The 14581-nt window shown below is 46.5% G+C and overlaps 1 protein-coding gene and 1 pseudogene across 1 annotated transcript in view; both read right to left on the bottom strand.

Annotated features, from left to right (window-relative positions):
• LOC147746868 (HORMA domain-containing protein 1-like) overlaps positions 1 to 14581 on the bottom strand; it is a 1271881-nt gene that overhangs the window by 111401 nt on the left and 1145899 nt on the right. The window lies entirely within an intron of this gene.
• LOC147746871 (uncharacterized) lies at positions 8041 to 13868 on the bottom strand (annotated as a pseudogene).

The raw sequence follows: 14581 nt of genomic DNA, 5'->3' as shown, positions 1-14581 counted from the left end.
CACACCGGGATTTCACTGGAGAAGGTTCGAGGTGGGGACAGACCGCTAGGGCTGGAGCCAAGTCAGTGGCCGTCCTCCTCTTGTTAGCTTCAGCACAGCTGTTCGGTCCTTCTTCTTTTCTTCTTGCAGTTTCTAGTCTGAGGAATGAAGGTTCAGGGTGTCCCTAAATACTTGATTTAGGGGAGTTACAGGTGGGTAAAAGGTTGGGAGCAATGGGTCCCTTACTTGGGGTGGGTACACCCCCTATTATGCCACCCTCCAGTGGGAGGGGGCATAAGCCTTTCCCTGGTTGGCTGGGTCCCCCCATCTGCAAGTTGGCGGGGACTGAGAGTTGTGCTTCACCTCGCCTCCCCACATGAGGGGTGGAGTTGGCAGAGGTGGGCACCACTCTTCCTCACTTGTTTTTCCCACCGGTTATCCCCGCCCAAAGTAGGGTTCAGACCCAGTGGGGAACAGTTGCTGAAAGCAGTAAGTGACCAGGGGAAGCTCACTAAGATGGCAAGCCTTTGAAGCTACCCCTTCGTGGACCCTACCCATCCCATCCTGGGGGAGGAGGCTTGCCACATCGTCCCAGGATGTGCATTATTTTAGGCCCCCAAGAGCAGCGGGCTCTCGACCCAGGGGTCCAGAAACATGTCTGGTGGTGGCAGCTGAATGCAGCCACTCAGCCTGGACACTAGGGGTAGGTCGTTTTTCAGGGGGCATCTCCAAGATGTCCTCTGTGTGCATTTTTTATTAAATCCCACACTGGCATCAGTGTGGGTTTAATGTGCGGAGAAGTTTGATAACAAACTTCTCAGTTTTCAGTGTAGCAATTAAGGGGCTGCTGGTATACTCTAAATGACAGCACTGCACAATGTCTAAGAATGGATTTAAGACACTGTAGGGTACCCTCACCACTGGTATAGTGCGGTAAACTATCATTACTACGCGGCCTCTACTTCGAATTACCATTTGTTAGCATCTTTTACTTCGCAGGTTTCAATACTATGCATGCTTTTAGTATGCATGCCTCTATTATGAAAATACTGGTACTTTGCAGAAACCATTACTACGTAAGATAGCTGAAACCGTTACTAGGCAACTATAATTACTTTACTCATCAAAATGGGGTTTGGGAAAATGTGGAAGAGAAGCATGCAAGATCGATTTACAGGTAAGAAAAATGATAAAATAATTAATTACATTAGTGGATACCGTAACTAGGCAACTATCATTACATTACACATCATAAGGAGAATAGGGAAAATGCGGAAGAGAAGCATGCAAGTTAGCTGTACAGTTAAAAAAAAGAACATAAAAATTGAGGGCCCTATTATCAAGGACCGGTATTAAAATTATCGCTGTTTTATTGACAGGAAACTGCTGATAAAACAGCGATAAGGGGCTTGATAATATGCCTTTGTTAATTCCCATAGAAGCCCATGTTCTGATGTTAACTTGTTGAGGTTGAAACAGTTGAGGTCATGGGTAATTACCTTAGTCTTTGAACAGACAGTATCTGTGGACTGTAGGTCGGTGACGGAGTTGTGGTTATGCTGAATAATAAAAATAAAAAAAAGATAAAGGAACATTCTAAAGTCACTGGCGAGCAGTAAGTCAATGGATAGAATTGGAAAAAAAATCCTTTATCTATTTTCATGAACATTCTTGAAAGCAGATGCAAGAACGTAAAAACGTCAATTTGGAGGATTGACGCGCAACGACAAAAAGAATAGAAGAGCGCAGTACAGGTAAGACATTTAAAAAGAATAATTTATGTGTTTGTCGAGGTAATTATTTATTGAAGGAAAGTGGAGGGAGGATAGTTGGATTAGTAGTAAGGTGTAGAAAAGAAAAAATTAGTAAAAGAAAAAAAAACAAAAGTATGAAATGTAGCAAGAAGGACGAAGTCTGGAGTTTTGCTGTATTTATACATACACTCCCCCACTCAAAACCCCTATTTCCCTGGCATCCCGTCCCAGGAGATAGGTTACTATTTCAATTAATTTATAATAAAAAACGAGCTTACAATGCAATGTAGTAGTATGTGAAATATTTTATTGCGAAGAAAAAGCATTTTAATTGGATTTCTAAGCAGTTGCAAACGAAAAGTATGCACAGTAAAATCTTGCGTAGTAAAAACTTCATACTAAAAGTATGCTAACTGTTTGTTTGCTAAGTAACGACACATATTTGTATAGTGCATCCAGCCAGAGGGGTGACTGATCTACACCAGGGCGGTTGTAGGCATGGCACATAGGGATGTGTGCCATGTCGACTCTTCATTTTGTTCTGCATCAAGACACGCAGCCTGCAAAGGCAGTGTGTGAGTGTAATGGTACAGGGCCACTAAGAGTGGCACAATAGGTGCTGCAGCTCTTAGAGGGTTTCCCTGGTCACAGTGCCCTTGGTACCTGTTGTTCCATTTACCAGGGGCTGACCTGTGGCCAGCTGCCACCAACACACATGCTTCTGGACCCCTGGGACCCATGGGTAAAGAGCCTGCCGCTCTGGCGGTCCTGAAACATAGCACATCCTGGGACGAGGGGCCAAGCCTCCTCCCCCAGGATGGGCAGGGTCCATGAAGGGGAAGCTTCAAAGGCCTACTGTCCTTGTTAGCTACCCAAGCCATTTGCTGCTCCAAGCAACCGGCACCTCCCAGGCCTGATCCCCACTTTTAGCAGGAGAATCAGCGGGAAAACCAAGATAGGAAGAGAGGTGTGGCCACCTTTGCCAACTCCACCAATCAGGTGGGAGAAGTGAGGTGAAGCACAAATCTCAGTCCCCGCCATCTGGCAGACGAGACGAGAGGACCACCCAACCAGAGAGAGGCTTATGCCCCCCTCCCACTGGAGGGTGACATAATAGAGCGTGTACCCACCCCATGGACGGGACCTATTGGTCCTGACCTGTACCTACCTGTACAAACCCTAAATTTAGTATTTAGGGGCAACCCTGAACCTTGCCTCCTCAGACCTCAGCCGAAAAGAAGAAGCAAGAAGAAGGACCGAACAGCTGTGTAGAGAGAAGAGGAGGACACAAACTGCCATGGCCCCAGTCCTATCGGCCTGTCCCTACCTCAGACTCCTCCAACAGAACCTCAGTGTGTCCTGCAGCCAGCAGTCCTCGTAAACCTCTGCAACTACAAAGGACTTTGGGCTAGATGTAGGTAATTATATTTTACCACTTCTTAAATACCCAATTTTACCGATTCGGTATTTAAGAAGTGGTAAAATAGAGGGGGGGGGGGGGTTGGGTGTAGGTATTACAGAATCTGTAAATACAGAATCGTTAAGATTCGGTATTTACCGATTCTGTAAATTCCGATTCGGTAATGCCCATTGATTCCTATGGGCATTGAAGCCCATAGGAATCAATGGGCATTACCGAATCTGTATTTACCGATTCGGAAAATACTGATTTCAGCAAGGGTGCAGGGGGTGTCACTTTGACACCCTCTAGCACCCCAAATACAGGCATGTGTGCCATGTGGCACACAGATATGCCCTAAGGGCATGTCTGTCTGTCACATGGCATAGGTGTGCATGCACACATGTGCATGCACACCTGGATTCGGTATTATACCACCCAGTTGGATTGGGTGGTAAAATACCGAATCTGAAAGGCCTTTGGGACTCAGAAGAGTCCCACCTACATCTAGGAGTTACCGAATCTGTAAAAATACTGATTCGGTATTTTAACGATTCGGTAAATTTACCGAATCGGTAAAATTGGCCCCGCATATATCAAAAACCCATTTACCGGTCGGTAACAGCCGAAATCGGCAGTTACCAGCCGGTAAATGGCCACCTACATCTGGCCCCATGTCTCCTGTGAGCACCAGACTCAAAAGAAACTCTGACTCCGGCCGACCATGATAGTCTTCATCACTCTGCTCCCGGCACCCCGAGTCAGAGTGAACTAACACTGTAAGGCGGTCCTCCCAGTGATCCTAGTCTGGATCTCAGTCACCCATGTACCTCAACCAACTCCTAAATAAACCTGCAGTCAAAAAGGAATTAGTTACTTAGCTTTACACTATAGTTCTCCAGTATTATCTTTCAAAGATTCACATGCTTGTATCTTCCCCGTCGTCATGGTGGGAGTCTTACGGTAACAGAATGACCAAAGCAGTATCATAGAGAAGAGAACTGCATAGAAAAGCCCATAGGGACTGTAGTATTTGGTAACCAGACCTCCTCATTGTTTGGTCCAAATGTCAGCCAATCAGCATTGCTGCCCTGCCCTCACATCCCCAGCAGAAGCATCCTGCCTCAGATTTCCGTCCCCAAGTGAGAGACATGGATAAATACTGAGAAAACAGGTTCTGCCTGAGAAACGGGGAGGTGGGCGGGCGCATGTGAATCTATGAAAGATAATACTGGAGAACTATAGTGTACAGGTAAGTAACTAATTCCTTCTCCAGTATTACATCTTTCACAGATTCACATGCTTGTATCAGAGTAGTAAGAAGTGCTCACAAAACCTGCAGCGTTTCCAGGATAGAACCCAGAAGGAAGTTCTGCAGCTGAAACATTGTTAGAACATGATCTTAAAATACACAGGTCAGGCAAGAATAAAAACCAAATTCCTTTATAACATAATGTGCAAGTTCTAGAAAGAAAACATAATAAAACCATCTATAACGTATTTTCTATATATATAAAAATGCACTGTATAGAATATTAACAGATAACCAAAGTATACCTTATTGAAATAGACGTTTCAGAACAGCTTGTCCCACTGCTGTGTCCTCTTTCCACGCAGTGTCCAGACAGTAGTGCTTGGTAAATGAATGCACACTCTTCCACGTCGCCGCTCTGCAGATGTCGGGCAGCGACACTCCTGCGAACAAGGCCATTGATGTCGCCATCTTCCTTGTGGAATGAGCATTCACTCTGGAAAGAAGCGGCTTTCCCGCTTTTTCATGACATTTCATGGTAGCCGATAATATCCATCTGGCAATACTCAGTCTTGACAGAGGAAGCCCCTTCCTTTGTCCTTAAAATGCAATAAATAACTGTTTGGATTTGCGGAATGTCTTTGTTCGTTCTATGTAGAACTTTAAACATCTAGCTATGTCCAAAGAACGCAACGCTCTTTCTGCTTCAGATGAGGGATTGCTGAAGAAAGTAGGCAAAATAATTGGCTCGTTGAGGTGAAAAGAAGTAGGGACCTTGGGTATGAATGTAGGATTTGTCCGTAATACAACCCTGTCCTGGCGAAATTGAAGAAAAGGCTCTCCTACTGAAAAGGCTTGAATTTCGCTAACCCTCCTCGCCAATGTAAGGGCGAGCAGTAGGGCTGTCTTCCACAAGAGGAACTGTAAGTATGTCTTGTGTATAGGCTCGAAAGGTGGCCTCATAAGTTGCGTCAAAACTGTATTGAGGTGCCAGGGCACTGGCGGGCGCTGAATGGGTGGAAAAACTCTCAAGAGCCCTCTAACAAACTCTTTTATGAGTCTATGAGACCAGAGAGACTGTTCATCTGGCACTCTCCTGAATCTTGATATTGCCGCCAAATGCACCTTCAATGAGGCATGTGACAGACCTGCCTTAGATAACGACAACAGGTAAGGCAGAATACCTTCAGGGGGTACCGTCAACAGGTGTAGATTTTGACTGGCACACAAGTGGCAGAAACGAGTCCATTTTGCTGTGTATGTCTTGTTGGTGGACATAGCTCTAGATTGGGATAGAATTTGTCTGCAGTCTTGAGGAATGCTCAAGGCTTGGAATTCCCGCTCATGAGGTTTCTTGCGGATATTTTTAGCGATGCTAGGTCTGGATGCAGAATCTGGCCGTTGCTCATTGAAATGAGGTTCTGGAATGTCGGGAATTGCACTTTGTTGCCTTTTGACATCTGCGATTCAGAAAAGGGGTTGGTGATGGACAGAGTATCTGAATTAAGCAGAACACTCGTACCCAGTCAACAGATCAGGGCTTGATCCATCACCGTTTTTTAGCTCACTGCACCATCCCAGCTCAGAACCTGGCTACATGCAAATTAGTCCGTCCCTGGCAGGAAGGGTATACTCAGATGTGAGTCCCTTGCTCACTGCACCATCAGGATTCAAGCAAGCCAGGCCGAAGACGGCTGTAATGCCAGACACCGGTCCCCAGAAGCTTGTTTCCTTTCCAGTAAAAGAATTGGCTTGGTAGTTTGGTCTGCCCTGTTCCCATGATGCACTGGGCCAGGGACAGACTAATTTGCATGTAGCCAGGTTCTGAGCTGGGATGGTGCAGTGAGCTAAACAACGGTGATGGATCAAGCCCTGATCTGTTGACTGGGTACGAGTGTTCTGCTGAATTCAGATACTCTGTCCATCACCACCCCCTTTTCTGAATCGTTTTGTCCACCACAAGCGTGGAAGGGTATACTCAGATGTGAGTCCCTTGCTTACTGCACCATCAGGATTCAAGCAAGCCGGGCCGAAGACGGCTGTAATGCCAGAAACCGGTCCCCGGAAGCTTGTTTCCTTTCCAGTAAAAGAATTGGCTTGGTAGTTTGGGCTGCCCTGTTCCCATGATGCACTGGGGCAGGGACAGACTAATTTGCATGTAGCCAGGTTCTGAGCTGGGATGGTGCAGTGAGATAAAAAACGGTGATTGATCAAGCCCTGATCTGTTGACTGGATACAAGTGTTCTGCTTAATTCAGATACTCTGTCCATCACCACCCCCTTTTCTGAATCGTTTTGTCCATCACAAGCGTGGAAGGGTATACTCAGATGTGAGTCCCTTGCTCACTGCACCATCAGGATTCAACCAAGCCGGGCCGAAGACGGCTGTAATGCCAGAAACCGGTCCCCGGAAGCTTGTTTCCTTTCCAGTAAAAGAATTGGCTTGGTAGTTTGGTCTGCCCTGTTCCCATGATGCACTGGGCCAGGGACAGACTAATTTGCATGTAGCCAGGTTCTGAGCTGGGATGGTGCAGTGACCTAAAAAACGGTGATGGATCAAGCCCTGATCTGTTGACTGGGTACGAGTGTTCTGCTTAATTCAGATACTCTGTCCATCACCACCCCCTTTTCTGAATCGTTTTGTCCACCACAAGCGTGGAAGGGTATACTCAGATGTGAGTCCCTTGCTCACTGCACCATCAGGATTCAAGCAAGCCGGGCCCAAGACGGCTGTAATGCCAGAAACCGGTCCCCGGAAGCTTGTTTCCTTTCCAGTAAAAGAATTGGCTTGGTAGTTTGGTCTGCCCTGTTCCCATGATGCACTGGGCCAGGGACAGACTAATTTGCATGTAGCCAGGTTCTGAGCTGGGATGGTGCAGTGAGCTAAAAAAGGGTGATGGATCAAGCCCTGATCTGTTGACTGGGTACGAGTGTTCTGCTTAATTCAGATACTCTGTCCATCGCCACCCCCTTTTCTGAATCGTTTTGTCCACCACAAGCGTGGAAGGGTATACTCAGATGTGAGTCCATTGCTCACTGCACCATCAGGATTCAAGCAAGCCGGGCCGAAGACGGCTGTATTGCCAGAAACCGGTCCCCGGAAGCTTGTTTCCTTTCCAGTAAAAGAATTGGCTTGGTAGTTTGGTCTGTCCTGTTCCCATGATGCACTGGGCCAGGGACAGACTAATTTGCATGTAGCCAGGTTCTGAGCTTGGATGGTGCAGTGAGCTAAAAAACGGTGATGGATCAAGCCCTGATCTGTTGACTGTTTACGAGTGTTCTGCTTAATTCAGATGTTCTGTCCATCACCACCCCCTTTTCTGAATCGTTTTGACATCTGCAGCAGATCTGAAAACCATGCCTGTCTCGGCCAAGCTGGTGCTATCAGAATGACATGACATGGTTCTGACCTCATTTTGCGGAGCACTCGTGGTATTAAGGGAATTGGTGGGAACGCGTAAGCGAACATTCCCGTCCAGTCCATGTGAAACGCATTTCCCTTGGAATCTCGCTGAGGGAACCTGGACGCAAACTGGACGCATTTCGAATTGTCTCTGGTTGCGAACAAGTCGAATGTTGGTGTGCCCCATTTTTGAAACACTTTGTGCAGCTGAGTGTCGTGCAGTTCCCACTCGTGCGTCACACTCGTCGTGAGATTCAGGACATCTGCCCTGTGTTGAGGATGCCCTGTATATGTTGTACCTGAATTGGAATGTCGTGGCTTATCAGCCATTTCCAGATTCTTTGCGCCAGCGCAGAAAGTTGTTTGGATCTTGTTCCGCCCTGCTTTAGAAGATAAAACATAGTCGTGGTGCTGTCCGTTTGAATGAGCACCGACGAGCTCTGGATTCTGGGCAGGAAAGCTTGGAGTCCCAGAAACACTGCTTTGAGCTCTAACATATTTATGTGAAGCTGTGCTTCCCACTCTGACCAGCGGCCCTGGATCTCCAGCTCTTGAAGGTGCGCGCCCCATCCTTGCAACGAAGCGTCCGTCGTCATCATATATTCGTGATACTGAGGTATAAAATTCAGACCCTGATTTAAGTTCTTCTGAACCTTCCACCATGACATGGCCACCTTCATACGGTGAGTGATGGTAATCCGATCTTCGAAGGTTCCTTTGGACTGAACCCACTGCTCGTCCAGATGTTCCTGCAAGTGTCTCATTCGAAGACGGCAGTTTGGAACCAGTGGGATGCAAGAGGACATCATCCCCAACAAGGATTTGTACATCCTCACCGAAGTGAACCTTTTTGTCTGAAGGGATGTTGCTAGGCCCATTATCTTCTTCATCTGTTCCTCGGACGGGTATGCTTTCACTGCCTTGGTGCATATCCATGCCCCTAAGAAGTGAATGCCCTGAGATGGAGTCAGTGAAGACTTTTCCAAGTTGGTCCTTAGGCCTAAGCGATGGAACAGCCGGATGCAGCACTGAAGGGATCTTCTGGCTCCTGTGAATGATGGACCTGTCACCAGCCAATCGTCCAGATATGGGTAAATGCAATGCCCTCTTAACCTTAAGTGGGCCGCCACCGGGGCCATGCATTTGGTAAACACCCTCGGGACGATTTGAGGCCAAATGGCAACACCTTGAATTGGAAATGGCGACTCTCCACAGCGAATCTTAAATGCTTTCTGTGCTTCCGATGAATTGGGATATGGAAGTACGCATCCATGAGACCCAATGACACCATGAAGTCTTTCTCTTTTAACATTAGAAGGATCTCTTGCAATGAGAGCATTCGGAAGGGAATTTTCTTTATGTATTGATTGAGATCCCTCAAATCCAATACCTGTCTCCACTTCAGAGTTTGTTTCTTTTTGAGGAGGAAGAAATGCGAATAGAAGCCTTTCCCTCTGTGTTGTTGCAGTACTTCTTCTATAGCCCCCTTCTGCAATAGTGATTGGACTTCCTTTTGCAGTTCCTGACGATGTAGGTGGTGTCTGAGCACCAGGGGATGAACTGGTGGCATTTCCACAAACTCTAGGGTATGGCCTCTGCTTATTACGTCCAAAACCCATTTGTCCGATGTTATGGACATCCAATTGTTGAAGTATTGAGACAGATAGTGGTCGTTTTCCGGGATCTGCTGTGTGGGGAGCGCCAGCCTGAGATCATTGTCGTCTGTTAGACTGTTGATTCTTTCCTCAATTGGAAGACTTACCCCTAGACTGCTGCTGGAAAGAGGAGTTGGAGTGCCTGTACTGATTGCCTGTATTGTAATGCCTATATGCTTGTTGGTTATAAGGCTCATATCTGTTGGTCTGATATGAAGACCTCTGATTAGATTGACCCCTTGCACCTCTTTTATGAAAGGACTGGAACCGTCCTTGCTGAAGGGATCCCAGCGCTCTAGCTGTATCCGTGTCTGATTTGATACCCTGTAGCGCTTCGTCTACGTGCTTTCCAAATAAATGTTCGCCATTGAATGGCATGTCCACAATCTTCGCTTGCAGCTCCGGACGAAAGGAAGTTGCCTTTAGCCAACCCTGTCTCCGAAGCGAAACTGCTCCTGCCATCTGCCTGAACGCCATAGAGCAGTGTTTCGCAAACTGTGGTCCGCGGACATCCAGGGCTCCCTGACACATTCCCAGGGGATCCGCAGACATCAGTTTTAAAAGCAATGCAATGTATCTTGTTTAATTAGCAGTTTTCAAAGAACAATAAAGGTGTCGAGATAACAACAGTGATTAATGTCCCAGCTGGAGAGAGGAGAGTTTTTTCTGGTGGCAGCTTTGACTTATCCAATGTAGCACAGAGGGTTAATATGCCCACTGCAAGGAAGTGTACCACGAATTTTAAGAAAAATTATTTTATATGCATAGGTCAGTGCGTTACTGCTTTTGTCACAGGGATTCTTTTGTTACTCTGCAGTTCATAAGTGACAGTCGTAATCTAGCAAATAGACCTATAAACAGTCATCAAAGAGCTGCTTGCAAACTGTAAGGTACAAGTTAGTAACTTATGTTTTTCCCAGTCTTTCATTATCCTGATGCTGCTAAAAAGGTTTATTTTGGGTGGAAATATATTTTTATTGTTAAAGTCATTGCTAACCACTGTGTTATTTTATGAATCCTGGGTTTGTGCATCTTCAGAACAAGCACTCTTTAAAAATGCCTACCAGTATGAATAACGTGAATTCTACACCTCATAGTCCCCTTTGCCTTATGTAACATTTTCTATACACTGATTTACATGTATGATTCACTGTCTCTATATGTGTGTGATGTAAAGTGCTCTGACTTCACTACAATGGTATGAGAGATGCTATAGAAAAGGAAATACACGTGACAGAGCGAGGCAATGGAGAGATGAGAAGCACTGTTGGAGGGTGATAGTGGGGTAATCATTGAAGAACCCCCAGAAAGATTGTCGTATTCTGGTGCATAGTCAGGTCTTCATTTACTATTCTTTAAAAGCTACTACAATTCAATATATAATGATGTGTTGTAGACTGCACCATTGTTTCCTAAATTGCTTGGGGGGAGAGGCACCCAAAGTCCCCTTTGTAGTGGTCAGGCTCACTCACTGCACTCAGTATGGGGACTGGTCTGAAATCATTTGCCAAGGGCTGCTTTGGGTTTCCAGTCTGGCTCTGGCAGGAGCAGGAGCCTCCTACTGCGAAATAAAGTCAACCATTGAAAAGTTAGTCACGGAGACGCAGCACGAACCTTCCCATTAACTTTTTTTGTTTTCTTGCAAATTCTTTCAATATAAAATACAACAGAAGTGGCGAAGAGTGTCGTTAGCCTCCTTGGCTTAACAACACACTCCGCCACTTCAGAAACCCAGGGCTGCACCATATTTACAAGAATATGGTGGAGCCCTGCGCTGGCTCTACACTTAACAGGGGAAGATTGTTTATGTACAGGAAGGTCCCCCTTCCTGCACATAAACAATCTTGAAGTGTCGTTTTGTCACTTCTATGTGTGCTGCTTAATGCAGCGCACATGAAAGTTATAAAATGGCATTTTTTTAAAAAGATTGTTGAGGTGCAGGAATGGTCACCTTCCTGAAGATAAACAATCCAAGGCGTTTTGCAAAAACGAGTAGAAATGAAGCATTTCACCCGGTTGTCCCTGGTCGCAATTTTGGAGCTGCCTCCCATTTACGCTTGTAAATAGGGGGCAGCGTCAAAATCAATGGGTGTTGCAGGGGAAACACCCACGCAACATCCACTGCCCACCCTTTAACGCTAAGCATTGGATGAAAGGGGGTCATATTTACAAGGCAGCGTTAAGCCACGTTAAGTGGCTTAACGCTGCCTTGTAAAAAAGGTGAAGCCCCTATTGCCACGGGAACGCCGCAAAAAGTGATTTTCCATGGTGATGGGGGCCCGTAAATATTTTATTAAAATCATTAGTAGTTCGAGTATTTGTTTTGTGTGCAAAAGTGTGTTAATTTTTTTCGAATTACTGTTTTAATGTTTGAAATTTAAATCATACAAATTGCTTGGGGGTCCCCGGCTTCCAGTGGTGACTCAATGGGGGTCCTCAGGAGTCAAAAGTTTGGGAACCACTGCCATAGAGGAAACATCCATGGCAATGTCAATAGATTTCGATGCCGACTTTGCCCCGTCTCGGAGGATAGCCGCTGCCTCTTCTTTCTTATCCTCTGGTAGTGCAGACAGAATGGGTGCCAAATCCGACCACATTTGCCTGTTAAAACGGCTAATAAGGGCCATAGCATTGGCTGCTTTGATCGTAGAGGCTGCCATGACCGCAAACCTCTTCCCGGCTCCATCCATCCTCCGTCCTTCTTTGTGTGGCGGCACCAATGAAGTAGCAACTGGATTCTTTGAATTCCTCTGCGCCGCCTGCGTCACCACCGACTCCGGTCTCGGGTGTCCTATCAGACAGGCCGCAGCAGACTCTGGTGCTCTATATTTCTTTTCGATTCTAGGAACCGAAACCGCGATGGAAGCCGGTGTCTTCAAAATTTTTAGGCCCTCTTCTCAAATGTGAGGAATAATCGGTATTGAGCGAGCAGATTTCCTGGCATCATCTTTGAAATCATATAAGAAACATTCCGTTTCTTTAACCTCCATCTTCAAATCAAACCTTAGCTGCTTTTTCCATAATGTCATGGAAACCTCCTATGTCCTGAGGAGGAGAAGTGGTTGACGGCGGAGTAGGTGAAGGGGCCGACGGCAAAATGTACTCATTCCACTCCTGTCCCGTAAAATATTGCACAAGTTCACCTTCCTCAGGTTGATCATCATCAGAATCCGTTAGATCGTCTCTGATTGTTATCACTGGTGGTGATCTCACAGCCTGCTCATGAAGAGTAGATTGGGTCTTTGGAGGTTGCGTTGTAGCCACCGGCGTGGATGGTGGAGGCGCATTTGCCTCTGGAAAACGACGATAATAGTCGTTAATCATGAACCTCAGGTCAGAGACAAGAGAAACAGGTATAGAGACTGACTCCTCTCGCGACTCTTCTTGTTGCTCGTCATCCTCATTATAATTACATGTTTCCTGGAAGGATTCATATCTTGTAGATTGAGCTCTCTCTTTGAAGGAAAACACCTCTTCTTCATCTGTGTCCTGGCTCTTTATTCTAAGTTGTGAAGGGCTGTAGGCCGCTCCTGAAGGCTCCTCTCCTTCTGAATCGTGTTCCAGCAAAGAAGATGGTGGTAGAGGCGAAATCTGCGTCCACAACGTGAATTCTGCAGATTTGCTTATGGTCGCCGAACCCCTCGACGACTGAAAAGAGCGAATAGAGATCAAAGTCTTCGACTGTGGCGATTTAAATGCCTTTGCCATTGAAATTACAGTCTTCATCGACGGTGTCGTCGACGACATAGCCATCGTCAACGCAGCCGTCGTCACCAAAGCCATCGTCGACGGGACCGTCGTCGACGAGGTCTCCGTCGATGGAGTCGTCGACGTCTTCGTCGCTGATCCCTTCATCGTCGACGACATCGTCGTCAACGGTTTCTACATCGACGGGATGGTCAAACTCGTCGACGTAGTCGTCGTCGACGCTGCCTTAGTTCCTGTCGTCGACGGAGCCGTCGTCGTCGACGGTGAGGTCGTCGACGGGGCTGAAGACTTTACCACAGATTTTGCAGTAGAAACCAGGGAACTGGTCGACGGAGCAGACCCTGCCCCTTTCTGACCTGACGGCTTCTTGAGGGGAGTAAGAGGGAGCGATGACGCCACTTTCTCCTTTGATTTAATCTTTTTAGGCTCCACTCTTTCCTCAGAATGTGAGGCCTTTCTCTTTTTAGGTGTTAGGTTAGAAGATTCCTCCCCAGAATCTGAGTCTGATGAGGCCTTCTTCTTTTGAAGCCACAACAGCAAACGAGCCTCTCTGTCCCTCAGAGTTTAGCAGAGAAGGTTCTACAATATTTACAATCCTTGGCCACATGCTTAGGATGAAGACAATATAAGCAGTCCTTGTGAGGATCTTCAGAGAAAAGCCTAGCCTTTCCACAGGATCTGCAAGGCCTGAAAAGCCTCTTTTTAGAGCTTTCAGCCATTATGAAAGAAATTAGGTACACACAATACCTTAATCCAGATGAAAAGATAGTTGAAATAAAAGGTCAATAGTTCACTCAGGAACAGCAACGTGAGCAGAGCTCAGGGAGACTCCTTTCTCACACGAAGGCGGTTGGAAATCTGAGGCAGGTAGCTTCTGCTGTGGAGTGTGAGGGCAGGGCAGCAATGCTGATTGGCTGACTTTTGGACCAAACAACGAGGAGGTCTGGTTACCAAATACTACAGTCCCTATGGGCTTTTCTATGCAGTTCTCTTCTCTATGATACTGCTTTGGTCATTCTGTTACCGTAAGACTCCCACCATGACGACGGGGAAGATACAAGCATGTGAATCTTTGAAAGATAATACTGGAGAACTATAGTGTAAAGCTAAGTAACTAATTCCTTTTTGACTGCAGGTTTATTTAGGAGTTGGTTGAGGTACATGGGTGACTGAGATCCAGACTAGGATCACTGGGAGGACCGCCTTACAGTGTTAGTTCACTCTGACTCGGGGTGCCGGGAGCAGAGTGATGAAGACTATCATGGTCGGCCGGAGTCAGAGTTTCTTTTGAGTCTGGTGCTCACAGGAGACATGGGGCCAGATGTAGGTGGCCATTTACCGGCTGGTAACTGCCGATTTCGGCTGTTACCGACCGGTAAATGGGTTTTTGATATATGGGGGGCCAATTTTACCGATTCGGTAAATTTACCGA

Source organism: Lissotriton vulgaris, chromosome 1_1 (genome assembly GCF_964263255.1).
Source record: "Lissotriton vulgaris chromosome 1_1, aLisVul1.2, whole genome shotgun sequence".
In the NCBI taxonomy this organism is placed as follows: domain Eukaryota; kingdom Metazoa; phylum Chordata; class Amphibia; order Caudata; family Salamandridae; genus Lissotriton; species Lissotriton vulgaris.
Note: the sequence above shows the minus strand (reverse complement) of the source record. Positions and strands in the feature narration are given on the sequence as shown.